The 19,163-nt window shown below is 56.3% G+C and overlaps 1 protein-coding gene across 3 annotated transcripts in view; it reads left to right on the top strand.

Moving 5' to 3' along the window:
* The window catches only part of Hpcal1 (hippocalcin like 1), a 74,938-nt gene that overhangs the window by 25,979 nt on the left and 29,796 nt on the right, over nt 1-19,163 (top strand). Inside the window, exon 1 of one of the 3 annotated variants that reach the window (XM_070015258.1) lies at nt 14,431-14,448. The exons of the other annotated variants lie outside the window; for them this stretch is intronic. The gene's annotated coding sequence lies outside the window, so the exon portion shown is untranslated. Of the gene's footprint in view, nt 1-14,430; nt 14,449-19,163 lie in introns of those variants that run through there. 3 annotated transcript variants of the gene reach the window in all.

Below are 19,163 nucleotides of genomic sequence, written 5' to 3' on the forward strand. Positions count from 1 at the left end.
ATCCTGGGAGGTCCTGGAGCTGGGTCCCTGCGTGACCAAGAAGGAAGTCACCAGTGGAGGGGGGCCTCACCTGGGACAGAGGGACCGACATTGTCCCTGGCACCTGCCCACCTCAGTTTCTCCATGGCCGAGGGTTGGGAGGAGCTTTCCCTCTGTGCCAGGCACTGGCCAAGCCTTGGACTGGGGCTGTGCCTCTCTTCAGCCTCGTGGGGAAGGCCCTCAGTGACACCTGGGCTGCCCTCCTGAGCCGGGGTGGCAGGATACCTGAGGGAGGTGCCCCGTGTCTCCAGCCCTGGTGACAGACACAACCCAGAGAAAGCCCAGCCAGCCGCCGAGCTGGCACACCAGCTAAAAAAGTGCGCATCTACAAAAGGCCCAAAGGCATCTGGGAAATCGGTGTCCCTCCCCCACCGCCCCCAGCTTGTGGAGACCAGCCGTGGCCATGGTGGCTTTACCTTGTCACTCGCTTGTCATCCACAGGAATGTGTCCTGGCCTCCCAGGACAGGTGCAGGACCCCTGTCCTGTGGACTGTCAGGGACTCAACATGGCGTCTGCTTCCTCTCCCCCCTGCCTGCTCTGTGGAAGATGGCACACGGTCCTGAGAGAGGAAGTGACTTTACCGAGGTCACTCAGGGTTAGGGGCAGAGCAGGGACGGCAGCCCTGCCCATCAGAAGTTGACCTCCTAGATCCGTTTTCCATTTTCCCCATCTCCTAAGACACTGGCTATTTTCTTCCATCTAAACATTACCAGGTAGAATCCTGCCCCACCCCCTTCCTTTCCTTCCTTCTCTTTCTCACTTTCTCTTTCTTTCTGCCTGTCTGCTGTCTTCTTTTTCTCTTTTTCTTCCTTTCCTTCCTTTCCCTGTCCTTTCTTTCCTAGTACAGGGGCTTGAACTCAGGCCCTCATACTCTCTCTTAGCTTAAGGCTGGCCCTTTGCCACTGGAGCCACACCTCCACTTCCAGTTTTCTGTTGGTTACTGGAGATGAGATGCTCACGGATTTGTCTACCGGGCTGGCTCTGAACCTCTAGCCTCAGATCTTCCTGAGTAGTCCGGATTACAGGCATGAGCCACGGCACCAGCTCTGACCGGTTTGTTAATAATAGGCTCAGCACCTCAGTAGGTGTCTGTTTTCCCTGGAACCATCCTTCTGTTGCAGCTGCTGCCCAGGTCCAGGCCTCAGCAGCTCCCAGCACACAGGGGGTCTCTGCCAGGGCTCTGTGGGCACTGTCTGGGGCCGGTGGACCAGCCCTGCTCGTGGTCTCTGAGCTTGGTGCTCCAGCAGACTCCTGTGCACCGTGGTTGTAGATAAAGATGCTCCTCATTTTAAAATGTATTGATTCCTCTATGACATAAGCTTGGATCATAAATCAGATGGCCATAATTAATTGGCCATAATTAATTTATGGGCGCTTGTTCAGAGGGACTTGGTTTAGCACCTTTCTGTCCCCTGCTGTCGGGGAGGTCTCTGGGGACTTGGGCCAGTGGGCCGGGTCGGAGCCAGTCCCTGAGCCATGGGAAAGGCCGCAGCCTACCGCCTGCAAGGCTGATGTGAGACTCACCCCTGGCCACTGCGGTTTTGAGCTTGATTTCAGTGTGTTTGTTTTTTTCCCCAGGGCTGGGATTGAATCTAGGGCCTCTTACATGCCAGGCAACAGATCTACCACTGAGCTGTATCTCCAGCTCTTGACATGTACATGTGTGTGCATATACATGTGTGTGCATGTGCATGTATGTGTACTGGGGCTTTAACTCAAGGCCTCTCTCTTAGATCTTTGTTTTTCCCCTCCAGGCTGGTTATCTCTCACTTGAGCCATACTACTTCAGGCTTTTTGCTGATTAGTTGGAGATTAAAAGTCTCTGGGATTTTTTTTTCTGTCCAGGATCTTCAAATCTCAGCTTCCTGAGTAGCTAGGATTGTAGCTATAAGCCACAGGTACCTGCCTGATGATGATGATGATGATGATGATGATGATGATGATGATGATGATGATGATGATGATGATGATGATGATGACGACGACGACTTTGTGAACAGATTTGTTGCAAGTCATTGAGTTTTTTTTGTTGTTGTTGGTCCCAGGGCTTGAACTCAGAGCCTGGGCTCTGTCCCTGAGCTGTTTTGCTCAAGGCTAGCACTCTGCCACTTTGAGCCACAGTGCCACTTCTGGTTTTCTCATGGTTAATTAGAGAGTCCTGTGGACTTTCCTGCCCAGGCTGCCTTGAATTGTGATCCCCAGATCTCGGCCTCCCGGGTAGCTAGGATGGCAGGTGGGAGCCTTGTGCCCAGCTACTTGTGACTTTTGCTGGCTAAATGGAGATGAGAGTCTCTTGGACTTTCCTGCCCTGGCTGGCTTTGAGCTGCATTCCTCAGATCCCAGCTCCCGAGTGGCTAGGATGACAGCCATGAGCCCCCAGCACCTGTGGTACCAGGGTGGACCCCAGGAAGTGTTCCTTTACCGACCTACACTCCCCGCTCCTCACCCTCTCTCTGGGAAGTGGAGGCCCAGGGCGGAGGCAGCCTCTGGGCGAGGAGTCCGTGAGCACTGAGCCAGTGAACCTGGAAGCTGGTCAGCGCCCAGGGCGTGGCTGGCTGGGCAGCTGAGCTGCTGTTGAGCAAGGCCCGGCCCCGGCTCCTTGGCCTCCCCTGAGTTGGGAGGCTGGGAACAAACTCTTCTCCAGCTGCTGCTTTTAGGGGGGCCCTGGGGTCCCTTCAGGACCCTGGCTGTATCCTTGCGGCACCTCAGGGCTGCCCTCTGGGGGTGGAACCGCCCTGGGCACAGGGCATAATCTGTATTAAGTTATGGCTGGGCGCCATTGGACTGGGGGAAGGGATTAACTATTTTTAGCAAAAGTCAGGGAGCGTCACAAATCCTGTTAGCCAACAGCACCCAGAGGTGTGCGGTTTATGGAAAGCAGTGACTTTCCTTTAGTAGTGACACATTTAGGTCCTGTGTTGTATCATTCCATTTATATGAAAATGTCCAGAGTGGACCAACGTTGATAGGCTTTAGTGAGATTTATCCAGAGGCAGAAATCTATGGAAACTCAAATTAAATTACACAACTCCTTTGTAGACTACTGTACAAATGCTAATCTCTGGTCCCTAGATCAGAGGAGAAATTGACTCATGAATAATAGTAACTTGGGCTTTAATTTCCAAGGAGGTTGATTATTTTCCTTTTTTCTGTCTCACCTAAAAAACATGTAATTCCAGTGGCTGCCGCCTGTCATCCTAGCTACTAGGAGGCTGAGATCTGAGGATCACGGTTCGAAGCCAGCCAGGCAAGAAGGTCTGAGAGACTCTCTCTCCAATTAACTACCCCAAAGCTGTAAGTGGAGCTATGGCTCAAATGGTAGAGCACTAGCCTTGAGTAAAAATGCTCAGAAACAGTGCCCAGACCCTGAGTTCAAGCCCCAGGGTACCCCCCCCACACACACACAGAAACACACATACACAGAGCCTATAGTGTGAGTGAGTATATCCCTAGAATGTCTAGACCCAGAAGATAGGAACAAGGGCTGGCAAAGATCTGGAGAAAAGGGCATCACTGTGCGTTGCTGACAGGCAGGGAAATGAGGGCGGTAGCTGCTTTGGGGAGCAGGGCCACACCCCCAGTGATGGAACACAGAAATGGCCCCACAGTTCTATTTCAGCCGTGTCTCGGACACTTGGAAGCAAAGCTGTAGAATCTCAGAGTGGAAACCACTCAGCTTTCTACCAACAAGCTGAACAGAGCAACACAACGTGGTCTACTCGTCCAGCGAATAGTTTGCAGCTGTGGGAAAGCACGGGTCATGCTTCCGTGTGGAAGAACTTGCAGACTTGCATGAGAGAAGCCAGCAGTAAGACCGCGCAGCGTGTCATGAAATGAAATTGTCAGCCCAGGCCAATCTCAAGAGTTCTAAAGTAGACCAGAGATGATCAGGGAGGGGAGGGGGATGGAAGTGGCTGCGAAACGTTTTGGAGGTTTTTTTTGGGGGGAGGGAGAATAATGAAAATAATTTTGGATTTAGATAGTGGTGATACATCTGATACATTAGATAATTGTTCCAGTCTGTCAATTGGACCACAAACAAATATGAATGGCTGATTTTATTTATTTTTATTTTGCCAGTCGTGGGGCTTGAACTCGGCCTGGGCACTGTCCCTGCGCTCTTCAGTTCAAGGAGAGTGCTCTACCACTTGAGCCACAGCGCCACTTCCGGTTTTCTGGTGGTTTATTGGAGATAAGAGTTTCACAGACTTTCCTTCTCCGGGCTGGCTTTGAACCGCGATCCTCAGCTCGCAGCCTCCTGAGTAGCGAGGATGACAGGCGTGTGATTGGCGGTGTCTGGATGGAGTCTGTCCTCATACCTTCAGAACCCACTTTCTTTTTTATGTTGCTGAAAACTGCATCTCATTTCTGGGGCTTGCAGAGGGAAGTTCTAGTTATCCACGTGCCTTTTATGTTGGGTGAGTTGGAATCTGTAGCACAGCGGAAGTGGGTTTGGGGGTGGCCTTTCGCAGGGCTCCTGTGGCCCCAGGAACCTGAGGTCTGTGGGGCTGCAGCCTCCACCTCACACCAGGGGTCAGGGAGGACCCGGCTCTTCTGACCTACAGCCCCCTTACCACCTCCCTCCCAGACCATCTGCTAGAAAGCTCCACGCGTCTGGATGGGTAATGAATTCAGAATCAACGACACGCGAAGCTCCTGTGAACCCGGCCGAGGAGCTGTGCACCGGGCGGCGCCGCACCCCGCTGGACCCGTCTCTCCAGCGTCTGCATGTATAAAAGACATCGAGCCAGCGCTAGGGCTCACCCCGTCATCCTAGCTGCTCAGGAGGCTGAGATCTGAGGATCGTGGTTTGAAGCCAGCCCAGGCAGGAAAGTTTGTGAGACTCTTAGCTCCAGTTAACCACAAAAAGCCAAAGTAGAGCTGTGGCTCAAGTGGTAGAGCACTAGTCTCAAATGAAACAGTTCAGGGACAGAGCCCAGGCCCTGAGTTCAAGCCCCAGGAATGGCACCCATGTACTTGTGTATGTGGGTGCACATGTACACACACACACACACATATACACACACACACACACACACACACACACATCTCCAGGTGCTTTCTGGTCTTCCTGGGGTCCGGCTCTGGGGCTGTGGGTGGGGAAGAATTCCAAAGCCAGTTTGACTTACTCAAGATGGAGAAGGGACCCCATCTCCAACAGGGATGGTGAGAGGACTTCCCTGAAGTTCGGAGTGGGAGGGTCCGGTATTAGAAGAGTCTTGGCCTGGCCTGTTCCGGTGGAGCCTGTGGTCTGGAGACGGATTGTTGGTGCTCAGCAGAGATCAGGAAGTCAGCATGCGGGGACACGGGCTGGGGGGAGGCGGGGGGCCTTGCACACCTCCAGGGGCCCGCTGCATTCTGGGAAGGTGCCCCGCCCCGCCTTAGGCCCAGGCCAGTCCTCCCTGGCTGGCAGCCAAGGCCTTGGCCTGCTGCCCTCGGTCTTGGTGGGGGAGGGAGGACTGGGTAAACAGCGCTGCTCCAACACTCCTGGACCGAGAAGCCCACTTGAGGGGGGTGGCGGCAGGGGTGGCACCTTCCAGGGCCGGGGCAGGGCTGGCAGGGGTGGCACCTTCCAGGGCCGGGGCGGGGCTGGCAGGGGTGGCACCTTCCAGGGCCGGGGCAGGGCTGGCAGGGGTGGCACCTTCCAGGGCCGGGGCAGGGCTGGCAGGGGTGGCACCTTCCAGGGCCGGGGCGGGGCTGGCAGGGGTGGCACCTTCCAGGGCCGGGGCGGGGCTGGCAGGGGTGGCACCTTCCAGGGCCGGGGCGGGGCTGGCAGGGGTGGCACCTTCCAGGGCCGGGGCGGGGCTTTCTCTGGGCCTCTCGGGACCTCGGACTTTTGGCCTGGGAGGAATGGGTCTAGGCGTCAGGAACGGAATGTGCAAAAGCATGCCAGTACTGAGGCACCGCAGGTGCTGGGGACAGGCACCCACGGGCCCTCGGGCCCTCTCAGGGCCAGGCCAGACCCCAGAGGTACGTGCTGTGACGGCGATGCGCTGCCCTCTGTTTAAAGCCTGGCCTGAGCCTCAGGCGCCTGCCTGTAGGATGGGAATGGGGGCCCAGCCCTGGGTGATTGTGCGTCCTGTGGCATCGGCCTCCTCTCTGCCTCCAGGCCCTTGCCCCCCCTTCTCCCTCCGCCCGCCCCTCCACCCCGAGTGGCCCGGCTACATCGTTGCCAGAGCAGAGATGGCTCAGCTGGCTGTTGAACCGTTGGGTGCTCGCTCGCTCCCGGGGACCCCATCTCCCCTCCTGCTCTGCCCGTGGCCTCTGCCTGCGCGCCCTGTCCCTAGGGTGCCGGGTCCCTGGGGCAGGCAAGGGGGCTCTCCATCTCCTACAGGACAGAAGGTTTGCCGCTCTGGGAGTGGGTGCAAGCCAGCCTGGGCAGGAAAGTCCGAGAGACTCTTCATTCCCAATCAGCCTCCAAAAAGCTGCAAGTGGCGGTGTGGCTCAAGTGGTAGAGCTCTGGCCCTGAGTTCAAGCCTCAGGACTGGCACACAAAAAAGGGAGCACTGGCTCCTTCACATTCTCTGTGGTGTCCTTGCGCTCATGTGCCCTTCTTGCCAAAGACTCCTCTCTCCTACGCACCCACTGAAACCACTTCCTTTCCTCTCCCATTTACTAAGAAGGCCCGTTGAATGGCGTTTTCCTGGGGATACTAGTCTGGAAAGTAATTCAGACTAGTGTGTGAAGGACTGACAGCACCCTATCTCCTCCCCTCCCCCCTTCCCGCCCAGTGTAGGAGCTGGTGGGTGAAGGTGGGCATCCGCTGGTAGGCTTCCATGTTGGCTGTTTCTGCGTTTTCCAGGCCCTTCCTCCCTTCTGCTTCTGAAGTTGGAGGATTCCTGATGCCTGTAGCATTGTCACGGAAAGCGTGTCTTCGAGTGGCGCCTGTGTGGGGCTGTCCCTGACACAGGATGCTCAGGTGGGCGTGGCCAGTGCCAGGTCTGAAGGATGAGGCTGGGGTGGGCGTGGCCAGTGCCAGGTCTGAAGGATGAGGCTGGGGTGGGCGTGGCCAGTGCCAGGTCTGAAGGATGAGGCTGGGGTGGGCGTGGCCAGTGCCAGGTCTGAAGGATGAGGCTGGGGTGGGCGTGGCCAGTGCCAGGTCTGAAGGATGAGGCTGGGGTGGGCGTGGCCAGTGCCAGGTCTGAAGGATGAGGCTGGAACCAGACTTAACCTAGAAGAACGCAGACAGAACCCCTCCCTGCCCAGGGGTTTAGAGATGGGGTCCCTCTTTGCTGGGGTGGCTTGAGAAGGGGAGCGAGGGGGCCCACACAGGAGGGGAAGCGGGGTTCCAGCAGGGTCTCCGCCCCGGGACAGCCCGTGTGGGGGGCGGGGCTCAGCACCAAGGATGAATTATGTAACAGGGCCTCGATCTGCAGCCTGGCCTGGGTGGGCTGTGTGCTAGTGGGGGGGGGGGGCAGAGCCCCTCAGGTGCAGGTGCGGCAGGATTCGCATTGGAGCCCGGTTATCTGGGAAGAGCAGGGGCGCCCGGCTGTAGGGTGGTGCAGCGTGCAGCCCTGCTGGGGAAGCGGCGTGGCTGCTGGCGTGGCTGCCTTGGTGGAACGGAGAAGCACCAGGACGCCACTGCGCAGGCCCTGAAGTGGAGCCCTGGGTGAGAAGCAAGACAAGCCATCGGGCATCTGCGCCGCTCTCCTACCATCTGGTGGCTCAGAAATATTTTATAATCAAATGAGTAAGACAGCTTCTCCCGCTCCGTACACTCCCCCTCCCTAGCTGCCTCCCCCTCCCCCAGCAGCGCAGAGACAGACGCTCAGGTTTTGCCCCTTGCCAGCCTGGCGGCCTTGGGCCGGACATCCTTGGTGGCTTTCCTGTGACCGGGTGGCAGTGTCACTGCCGCTGCTTGGCCGTGTGGTCCAGCCCCTCAAGACTGTGCCCTCCTCAGAGGCCTTTATTGTCTGTCTTCGGGAGACTTTAGGTAAGCGGACACTTTTCTGAATATAAATGAGATACATGAGCCAGGCACCTGGTGGCTCACGCCTGTAATCCTAGCCACTGGGGAGGCTGAGATCGGAGGATCAAGGTTTGAAGCCAACCTTGAGCAGACAAATCCATGAGACTCATCACCAGTGAACCACCAAGAAGCTGGAAGTGTCTGTGCATGTGTGTGCGCGTGTGCGCGCGTGTGTGTGTGTATACATATAGATATACACATATACGTATATTTACACACACATATCTGTGTATGTGTGTGTATATTAGAAAAGGAGTCAGGCTCTGGTGGCCACACCTGTCACCATAGCTGCTAAGGAGGCTGTTGTTGATGACCATGGCTTTAAGCCAGCCTGGGCAGGAAAGTTGGTGAGACTCCAGTCAACCACCCAAACATCTGTGGCTCAACTGGTAGAGCACTAGCTTTGAGCAAAATGTGGTCAGGGATGGCACCCACTGCCCCTCCCGGCCCGCAGGCCTTCCAGCCGCTGAATGGGGGTTCAGGAGAGGCCTCCCTCGATAGTAACTCCTCTGCCCGCCCCACCTGCCCCTCTGTCTTCTTCATTCCCCGAGACCCTGAACCAAGAGGGGGCAAATAATCTGTGGCCGTCCACAGAATAACTGGGCAGCCAGCCAAGAGCCATAGACCCGGGACCGGCTGCCACTGTGTCCCTGAGCCCACATGGTGCGTTGCCGTGTCCGCCCGCAGAGCCACGTGTATTACGAGAATGTGCACATGACTGTGGCCCCCCCCTCCCCCCCCACCGCTCCCTCTCCTTGATGGGGTGCAGGGCCGCGCACAGACATGAAGCTTTGAACATTTGTCTCCCTCTCCACGTCCCACCCACCCACCTCCCCAAACTAGTTTCATTGTTGTTGTTGTTGTTATCAGTATTGGTATTGAAATTTGAACCCAAGGCCTGGGCTTTGTCCCTGAGCCTTTTTGCTCAAACTGGGGCTCAAAGCTCATGCCTGTCTTCCTAGCTATTCAAGAGGCTGAGATCTGAGGATCATGGTTCAAAGCCAACCCAGGCAGGAAAGTCTGTGAGACCTTATTTCCAGTGAACCACCCACAAACAGAAAGTGTAGCTGTGGTTCATATGGTAGAGTACCAGGCTTGAATAAAAGTGCCAAAGAAGAGTGTGAGGATCTGAGTTCAAATCCCAGGACCAGCACAAATAAAAAAATCCACAGGGAGATTCTGCCTCAGACCCACTCAGACTGCGCAATGCAGGCATCTGAGAAAGTCATGCAGTGCACGCCCCTCCTCCAGTTCTCTGCTGGTAGAAATGGAAACAGAACTCTTAACTGCTTTCAAAAACAGCCTAGAAGTTCCTCAAAAGTTTAGCTATAATGTTACCACGTGACCCCGCAACTCCACCCTGGCAGATGCCCAAGCGATGGAAACCGCTGCCCACAGAAACACTTGGACCTGAGCGTTGATGGCAGCACTTCTTGTAATGGAGGGTGGCGGTCAGTGAGTGCTGGATAGACGAAACGTGGTCCATCTGGACGGTGCGCTGTTACCGTGGCAACCATATGCTAAATTGCTAAGTGAATGAATTTAGGAGATGAGTCAGGAAAGACCGCCCATTGTGCGGCTCCATTTATCAGAAAGCTCGCTCCTCCACAGACCTCGCCACCAGAGGTAGCACAAGGAGCCACGGTTGCTCGGGGAAAACATGGGAAGTGACTGCAAACGGGCATGGAGTTGGTTTGAAGGGAGATACAAAGTTCTAAAATTAGCTGGGTGAGGTGACTCAAGCCTGTAATCCTCGCTGGTCAGAGGCAGGGATTGGAGGGTTGTGGTTTGAGACCAACTCTGGGGTAAAAGTTCTTGGCGACTGCATCCCAGAGGGGATGGGTGTGGTTGCACACGTCTGTCATCTTAGCTGTGAGGGAAATCACAAAGTCTGGGTACAGTGGTGTACCCCAGCCATCCCCAGAGTGACACGGGGCAGGAAGCAAGGTACCGTACCAAAAATAACCATCAATAAAGAGACTGGAGGCGTGGTTCAAGTGGTAGTGCATCTGCCTAGCAAGTGAGCAGTCCTGAGTTAAATTCCCAGGACTGCCAAAAAGCAGATTCTGCAATTGATCATGGTGATGGCTGCCCGACTCCATAGCCACTGATAGGTGAGTAGTGTGTGTGTGTGTGTGTGTGTGTGTGTGTGTGTGTGAGATATGAAGCTTTTATCAAAATGAACCAGAAAACAAGAACTTGGACACCAGCGGCGCTGCCTTCCGCCCCGTTTGTGTCTCCTTCCCCATCTCAGCTCGGACCGGAAGGGCTCTTCCCTCAGCCTTGCCTTTTCTCCTCCTCAGTCCTCCGATCAGAATGTTGACTGTACCACGATCCCTCCCCCTGCATGACCACTTCTGTAGGCTAGTCTTACATCTCTTTCTCATTCCTCACGGGCTGATTTCCTGTCCTGGAATCGGGTGACTGCACCCTCAAATGCATCCGCGCCAGCAGAGCCTGCGGCCCTGCCTCTGCCGCCCTCTGGGAGGCCTGAGATGGGTTGCGTTGCCGCGCCCGCCCTTACTTCTTGCCCCTTGGGGAGGTGAGGGCCAGGGGCTCATTGGCGCTCCTGCTGTCAGCCCAGACTCTCCTGCTCAGCGAGGGCTTGGGGAACCTTTGGAGGAGTTCTTAGGTTTTTTGTTTTTTGTCGGTCGTGAGGCATGAACTCTGGGCCTGGGCACTGTCCCTCAGCTCTTCAGCTCAAGGCGAGTGTTCTACCACTTGAACCACAGCACCACTTCTGGCTTTTTCTGCTTATGTGGTGCTGAGGAATCGAATCCAGGGCCTCATGCAAGGCAAGCACTCTACCACTGAGCCACCTTCCCAGCCCCAGGAGTTCTTAGTTTTGCCTCAGCCTTCTGCCCAGGTACACATCCGTCTTCTGCATTCTGTGCGTAGCATAAAGAAAAGAACCTTCTAAAGTGAATAGTATTCATGACATTAAAAAAAAAATCAGCCGGTGCTGGTGGCTCACGCCTGTCATACTAGCTACTCAGGAAGCTGCGATCTGAGGATCATGGTTCAAAGCCAGCTCGGGCAAGGAAAGTCCATGAGACTCTTATCTCCAATAAATCACCAAAAACCGGAAGTGGCACTGTGGCTCAAGCAGTATAGCGCTAGCCTTGAGCTGAAGAGCTGAGGGACAGCGCCCAGGCCCAGAGTTCAAGCCCCATGACCGACCAAAAAAAAAAAAAAAAGTCAGCCGGGTGCTGGTGGCTCATGCCTGTAATCCTAGCCACTCAGGGGGCTGAGATCTGAGGATCGTAGTTCCAAGCCAGCCTAGAGTCCAAGAATTTTTGCTGGTTAATTAGAGATACGAGTCTCATGGACTTTTCCTGCCTGGGCTGGCTTTGAACCAAGATCCTCAGATCTCAGCCTCCTGAGTGGCTAGGATGACAGGCGAGAGCCACTGGCCCCTGAGAACCCCAGTCTTCTTTCCTCTTGTCTGGGGGCAGGGTCCCGGCTGGGAAGGTGAGCCATGGCGCCCCTTCCGGAACTGCAGTTGGACAGTGTTGATTTGTGGGTCTGTAGGCAAAACATCCTTGCACATGGCTGGCAGAAGAACTGGCCCACAGACCTTCCTGCCGGGGCAGAGGCCACGGCCTGCTTCGCTCTGTTCTCCAGATGTGAAGACGCAGACAGAACCAAAGCAGCTCCAGAGAGACCTGCAGGGGGGAGGCGGGAGAGAAGGAGAGGCACAGAGACAGAAAGCAGGGAAGGAGAGGAGGAAAGAGAGGGAAAGGGAGACAGATGGGGGTGGGCAGAGAAGACAGATGGAGACAGAGAAAGAATGAGAGGAGAGAGATTGGGAGAGACAGACAGACAGACAGCATGAGGGAGAGCGAGGGAGGCGTGCATCCTGCGTCACTGTGTGCGTGGCCTTCCTCTACCCTGGGAAGCAGTTTTGTGGGTCACCTGGGCGGAGCTCCTGAGTGCTGAGCCCTAGTCCCTGGCCGTACCCTTCCCCAGCCGACAGGCGGCTTCTCCTGTCCATTCTCCTGTCCAGTGTGCGGTGGGCTCAGCTTTCCCTGCTCTAGAACTGCCCTCTGCCCAGGCCCAGAGCCCCACAGGGGACACCCCGGAGCCAGGGCGGTTCGAGAATACTCTCCATGCTTTGCGAGGTGAAATCTGGTGTCAGCTCTCTGGCAGAGTTGGTTACATGGTGGTGTGAATAATTCCTGTTCTCCTTTCTTTCCTCTGTGGAAGGAAACACATTGTGCACTCTCCAGGGTACCAGCCACGTTGAAATGGCTTCAGTGCTCGCAATTGCCAGCACCTAGGAAGTGTTCACCTTGAGTGTGCCGGGTTCATCCATTCATTCACTCATCCGTTCATAGGTTTGCTCATTCATTGGCTCTTCTAATTCCACAACAATTCTGTGAGACAGGTGTTTTCTCCATTCTGTACAGTATTAATTGAGTCAGTCATGTGGCTTGAACTTGGGGTCTAGGCGCTGTCTCAGAATTCTTTTGCTCAAGGCTGGTATTCTACCACGTAGAACCACAGTGCCACTTCTGGTTTTCTGGTGCTTAATTCCAGACGAGAGTCTCATTGACTTTCCTGCCTGGGCTGGCTTTGAACGGTGATCCTCAGATCTCAGCCTCCTGAGTAGCTGGGATGACAGGTGTGAGCCACCAGCTTCCAGCTCATTGTACATGTAAAAACAGTGATACTGGCTGAGCAAGGTAGTTCACATTTGTAGTCCCAGCTACTCAGGAGGCTATACTAGAAGGATCACTTGAACCCAGGAGTTGGAGGCCAGCCAGGACAGCATCGCCAACATCCTTGTGAAAGGGAGTAAAACAGCGCTGTCTTCCTCTGTAGCCAGGGAGCCTCCTGCCTGTACTTCCTGCTCCCCTTGCTCTGCTCTGCCCGGGGACAGCTTCACACCTCCTTAGGTTGAAGGCCAGGGGTGGCTGGGGCGGGATGGGAGAGGTGTGCAGACCGGAGGCCCCACCAGCAGGTGATAGCCACATGGCTAGGTTCCCAAACCCTTCGCCTGGCCTCTGGAGTCAGCTATTGCGTTCTTTCTCCCTTGCATATGTATTTTGTGGTGTTGCTTTATCTGGCTGCTTCCGGAGCCGTGTGAGCTGTGTGACACGCCATCTGTACCTGGCTCGGGAGGCTGTAGCCAATGCAGGTAGCTGTGGAGGGGGTGGAGCCCAGGGGCTGGCTGTGGGCAGAGCCCTGCCCTGATTGGTTCAAGCATCCCCACCCCAGCGTTGGCTGCCAGGAGGATGTTAAGGGAGCAGAGCCGCCCCTGGTATCATCATTAGATCCCCCCCAACGGAGATCCGGAGATCCGGCACAAAGCCCATGTTCTAAACGTCACGACTGCCCCACGAGGCGTTTGCAGAGAGCGTGGTTAGTTTCGCCTGTTGTTTTCCCCACCTACTGTTTCCAGAAGAAAATCGAGGGATCGTGTTTTTCCTCCCTTCATAATCCCGTCCCCAGAATCAGAACAACAAAACTATCTTCCTGTTATGAAATAGCAGCAACTTCTTCAGACAGAAACCAGAAGCGCGGAAGAAGAGGAAATGTCAGAAGGAGAGGGGAAGGGCCGTGCCTGGCCTCGGCTTCTGCGGGAGATCCCGGGCTTGGCTCCTGCCTGCGGCTTCACTGCCCCACTGAGGGCTCTTCCACCTTGCAGACACTTGCTGTGGCCACCTCTGTGGAAGGGAGCATGTGTGGCTCCAGTTTCTGACTAAGAACGTTGTCCTGATTGCTCAAGACTTCTGGTCCTACTTTAATCAGCAGAAGCTATTATCTGGGGGTGAAGATAGCCCAATCAAGCCCTGGCTTTTAGTAGGAGGTAGAAGAAGAGAAGTGCAACATGCTATGGAACATGTTCTGCTTTCAGAAGTTCTTGGGAACACGGTAGTGGTTGTCGAGTGGGCAAAGGGACAGGTGGCCATGCGGGGGGCGGGGAGGAGCCTCCAGGCTCTCTGGCTGGCTGGCTGTCCGACCTTGGTGGATTGCTGTTGCTGGTTCTTCTCACCTCATTTTCCTGGGAGAAGACTGGGAGGAGAAGTTGAAAGGGCACTGATGACCCACGCCTGTCATCCTCGCTGCTCAGGAGGCTGAGATCTGAGGATCCAGGTTTGAAGCCAGTCCAGGCAGACAGATCCGATTAGCCACCCAAAAGCCAGAAGGAGAGGCTGTGGTTCAAGTCCTAGAGCACTAACCAGCCTTGAATGAAAAAGCCAAGCAAGAGGGTGAAGTCCTGAGTCCTCAGAATTGGCACAATGACATCAAAAGCAAACAACAGCAACCCCCAGACGACAATGAAAGAAGACAGTGGCTTCGCTCCTAAAGGAACGTGGCCCCTCCCCGGCCCCGTGTTCTCTCTGTTTTTTTGCCCTCACATGCCTTTGGACTTGCCCAGTCACACTCTGCTTCCTTACCTGCAGCATTGGCAGCAGATGTCTGGGAATGCCGGGTGAGCCTTGCACCGCGGGGGGCTGCAGTGTGGGAGGGAGAGCCGAGGCCCTGCTGCCCTGAGGCTGGGGACTCCACTCCTGCCCGCGGCTCCGACACCTGGCGTGTGGTCCCAGGACACCGCATGGTGACCTGGGAGGTTATCCTGGCTCATCCACAGGCCTCTCGGGTGCTGGGCTCATGAGCTAGCTGGGGTTGGTGGATCCAACCCTGATAGGCAGCTGGTTTTCACATTGGCCTGTGATCTAATGAGCATGTCCTGTGAGCCATGTGCTCTGCTGTGGCTCTGGCCTGTGATCTGATGATCACGGGAGCCACAGGCTCTGCTGCGGGTCGCTGTCCGCTGACTAATTGCCTTCAGTTATTGCAAGGGAGGAACTGGGCGAGGATCTCGCTGCCTCTCCCCATGTGAGTGAACGATTGGGCAATAGATCAGTTCTATGTGTGTGTGTGTGTGGTGTGTGTGTGCGCACGCACGCGCATAATAATACTGAGGCTTGAACTTGGGGCTTGTGTCCTCTCCCTTAGCATTTTTGTTGTTGTTGTTCAAGGATGACACTCTACCACGTGAGCTATAGCACCACTTCTGGCTTTTGGGTTCTTTGTTGGAGATGAGCCCAGGGTTTGTCTTCCCAGGCTGGCTTCAAACCATGATCATCAGATCGGAGCCTCCTGAGTAGCTAGGATTACAGGTGTGAGCCACTGGTGCTTGGCTCAGAATGAATATGTCTCAATCCATCTTGCCCCCAACCCTACCTGGGCTTTCCAATGTTGTGGGAGGTGATGGGCTGCTTCTGGAAAGTGGGGTCCGTGTGTCTGCTGGCAGCAGATTGCAGATCACGGGGTCCCTCCCACCTGCTGAAAGGGGTCTAAGGGAAGGGGCCTGGGATCCGCTTTTGCAGGCGTCTTCAGGCCAGCTCCGAGGTCAGCCGCTGTGTGAGCTCCTGCGGGCTGGGCGATGGAAAGACTGGAGCGGGGATTGATGGAAGTCTTGAGTGTGGCCAGTGGGCCTTTTATTCTCATCCCGGAAGCCCAGCGATCATCGTCAGCGGTTTGCTGGCTGGTGCGCTCATCTCCAGTGCTTGAGCTGGGTTCACAGCACATGCGCAGCGAGTGACGTCTTTCCTGGGCTTGGTGAGCGCCACAGGGAGGGTGATTTGGGGTGACTTAGGGTGCCTGTGGTGTGGGGCGGCCTGGAGGGGAAGGGTCACAGAGCGGGCCTGGAGGAGGACGGAGACTGCACGAGGACCACTAGGCTTCCATTTGGGAAGAGCTTGCTGCGATCCCCAGAAAAAGTACACTCCTGGATACGGGGTACCCAGACTCCCAGGGCACAATGAGGAGGCCAGAGAGCTTCGAACCTGGTCAGTCCATGTGAGGGAGAGGCCTGCGAGGTCTGCAGACAGACACACGGGTGTCCTGACCCAGTGAGGGACACCTCGGGGATGGCCTGGCGGAAGGACCAGGCCCCGAGACACGCGGAGGGGAACAGAATGGGGCCTGCGCTGCATGGTGCTGGCTCCAGTGGGATTTCCAGTTCTCTGTCATCTAAGGGCAAAGGTCTCCAAGTGTGATCTCATTCGTGTTATTAACTATCTCACATTTGCAGAGTGAATAGGAGGTGGTATTGAGGGGGAGATTGTGTTCGTGTGTGTGTGTGTGTGCGCGCGCGCGCGCGCGTGCACGTGCGCGTGCGTGCACGTGTGTGTATTCCAGCAGACGAGACTGCTTAAGAGCAGGCGGTCCCTATCATAGGTGTCCCCAGTACCCAGCCCTGGCCTGGATTTTAGCAGTAAGCCGGGCTTGAGAGTTCCCTCCCTTAGGCTTGGTGCTGTTGACTCAGAGCACCTCCCTCCCCAGGAATGGGGTTTGTCCACTGTCCCCACTGTCCCCCGTCTTGGGTCCTCCGGTGGTGGCCATGTGCAGGGGGCCCGGCCTCCCACACCGCAGGGCTGGGGTTCAAGGTCAGTCGGTGTGCGCGCGCCCAGACAAGCATGTGTGTTTCCTGAACATTCTCAGCCTGTGCCCGCGGCATCACAATGACATTTTAAGAATTGAATTACCAACGTCTCAGTGCCTGCAGAATCCAGGACTAGACTATTTGATTACATCTGTTGGAAGTCAGCGCCACAGCCGTCTTCGTTTTCTTAGCCGACAGCTAAACCAAGTGGGAGAGACAGCAGGAGGAAGCCGTCATTACTTGATTTTCCCAACAACACAGCTCCTGAGCTGGCGGCAGCCGCAGGCTCCTCCCCGATCGGCAGAGCCACACTCGGACTGGCCCCGCTTCCCGCCTGGCGTGGATGGCCCGGCCGGTGCCTGCCACGCTGCCTGCTCCTCGCTCCAGTGCTCACCCGTGGCCTGGTCTCTCTGCCTCTTTTGCGTTCATGGGATTGTTCACTTTGGGGCTGTCACTTCTGGCAGCCGCCATGGCTGATCTCTGGAGAAGTCTCCGATGTTTACCCTGGCCTCGGGGTATCTGCGGGGACAAGGGCCTTTGGTCTAGAGCCCGCGGTGCTCCAGGGGCTGGGTGGCTGTAGATACTTGCGCTGCGTGCCTGGGCCGTGGTTGCTTCCTAGCTCAGACTCATTGGACAGGCCTTCACCTGCCTCTGGCCAGTTCAGGAGTGGCAAATCACCATTGCCTGTGAGGGAGGGGCACCCAGCCCAGAGGGAGGTGTGTGCCCGGCTCTCCTAAGACCTGAGGGTGACCCTAGGAGGCACCCCCGAGGCCTGCCTGGAGGAGGTGGTCGGTATGTCTGCCAATGTACTTTGGAAGCTGCCACCAGTTGCCTGTTGAGTGATCATATGTGATGTCTGGATCCACCAGGGCAAGCTGGTGCTAAAAGGAGGCCCAGATGCCAGCAGCGCAAGCCCGCCATTCTCTAAGAAGTTGGACTCAGAAGTTTGGAAAGGGAAAAGGTTCTGGCCTCGCCACCGCCACGTGTCCTTGAAACGAACCTCTGATCCTCCCAGGGAGCGTGCTTCTTGACATCCTGGAAAAATCAACTTGGCCGTCTATGTATAGCCTTATCTCCACGCACAGGCGCCTACCTGGTCCACTTATCTTCTAGCCACGGCCGGGTTAGGCCCTGGGTGGCGGGATGGCGGTGTTCTTTCAGCATTGGTGCTCTTTGGTGGATCACTGGGGGGTGCAGGGTGAGTCCTGCACCCCTTTCCTGGTTCCATGTCTACGTGTCTCCCTCCCTTGCATGGTGGGTGATACCTTCTCCCGGACTCCCTCTGCTTTTCCGTCTTCCCAGTCTGATCCACGGGGTGGGGTGTCTGTGATGGGGGAGATGATGGAGAAGCCGCGCTGTTCACCAGCCAGGCCTGCCGGAGCCCAGGGGCGCATGCGTGGAGTCCATGGGGTTAGGATGTCCAGCCTGGGTCTCACCCTCCGCCTGCTTTGTGGCTCCCTTCCCTTCTGTAAGAGTGAGGTGAGAAGCGCTCAGCTGGCTGCTGCCAGGGAAGGCACCAGGGAGCAGAGAAGGTGCTGGCCTCTGGTGAGTCCTGCTGTGTGTGTGTGTGTGTGTGTGTGTGTGTGTGTGTGTGTGTGTGTGCGCGCGCGCGCTATTGGAGCTTGAACTCAAGACCCGGCAGCTGCCCCGTAGCCATTCTATTCAAGATTGGTCTCTGTCACTTGAGCCACAGGCTCACTGCCAGCTTTCTGGTGGCCAGTGGGAGGTAGAAGTCTCATGGACTTTTCTGCCCCAGCTGGTCTTGAACTCTGACCCTTAGTCCTTAGCTTCCTGCGTAGCTAGGATTATAGGCATGATTCGCCGGCACCCATCACTTTGGGGTGATTTTCATGTCAGAACCCAGCAGCGGCCCTCAGGTGAGGCTGTTGTAGGATACCTGGACACGTTAGCCAGGCAGTGCGAAGTGACCACTGGCCTGGCCTTGTGTCCATCGACTCAGGGGTGCCCCATGAGGTGCACGAACCTCTGTACTGTTGAAAACATCTGGGACACATCTTTCGTTGAGTGGGCCGATGCTTCTGGGGGTACCGGCTATGATAGTGTTGTGCGTGAATTTGGGCTCAGAGGGGACTTTGCCACCTGCTCCTGGCTGGTCTTCAGCCCTGTTCTCATTGTCCTCAGCTGTAAAAGCAGTACCCCACCACAGGGCTCTGGCCGTGGACCCAAGGCTCAGACTGTGAGGCCCAGATGGGAGCGGGTAAGCGGGACGTGAGAGAGTGGCAGGTGGCAGGGGTGTCCCGTGGGCTCGGGAGAGGTGCTGGGGGAGGGGACGCGTTTGCTTCAGTCCTGACGTCTCAGCCCTGTCCTCGGGGTCTGGAGGGGAAGCCGCAGCCCTGGAGTCCACATCTGTCCATGGCCGTGAACTCCCCCCTTCCCCCGGTCTGTGCCTTTCTGCCTGGGCTTGGTGGCTTCAGACAAGTTGTTCCAGGGGTCTCGCAGGCCCCTTGGTCCTAATGCCACAGGGGCTGGCGGCGGAGCGTACAGGCTAGAGAGGGGTGTCCTCCTGAGGCTGCGCCCCACTGCAGCCGGGCTCCGGGCGGCTTCCCCTCGGCATCTGCTTCTTCTGGCTTGGGAGTCCGGCATGTCCAGCTGTCTCTTCTGAGTCTGTGGGCCGTGTGCACATATCTCTCATTCTTGGAAGGCCATTTCACATCCTTTTTGCTTGAGCTTAGGGCCTAGGTGCTGTCCCTGAACTCCTGTGTTCAAGGTTAGCACTATCAGTTGAGCCACTTCCA

This window comes from Dipodomys merriami, unplaced genomic scaffold (assembly GCF_024711535.1).
Source record: "Dipodomys merriami isolate MVZ:Mamm:240054 unplaced genomic scaffold, mDipMer1.0.p SCAF_110, whole genome shotgun sequence".
NCBI classification, from domain to species: Eukaryota; Metazoa; Chordata; class Mammalia; order Rodentia; family Heteromyidae; genus Dipodomys; species Dipodomys merriami.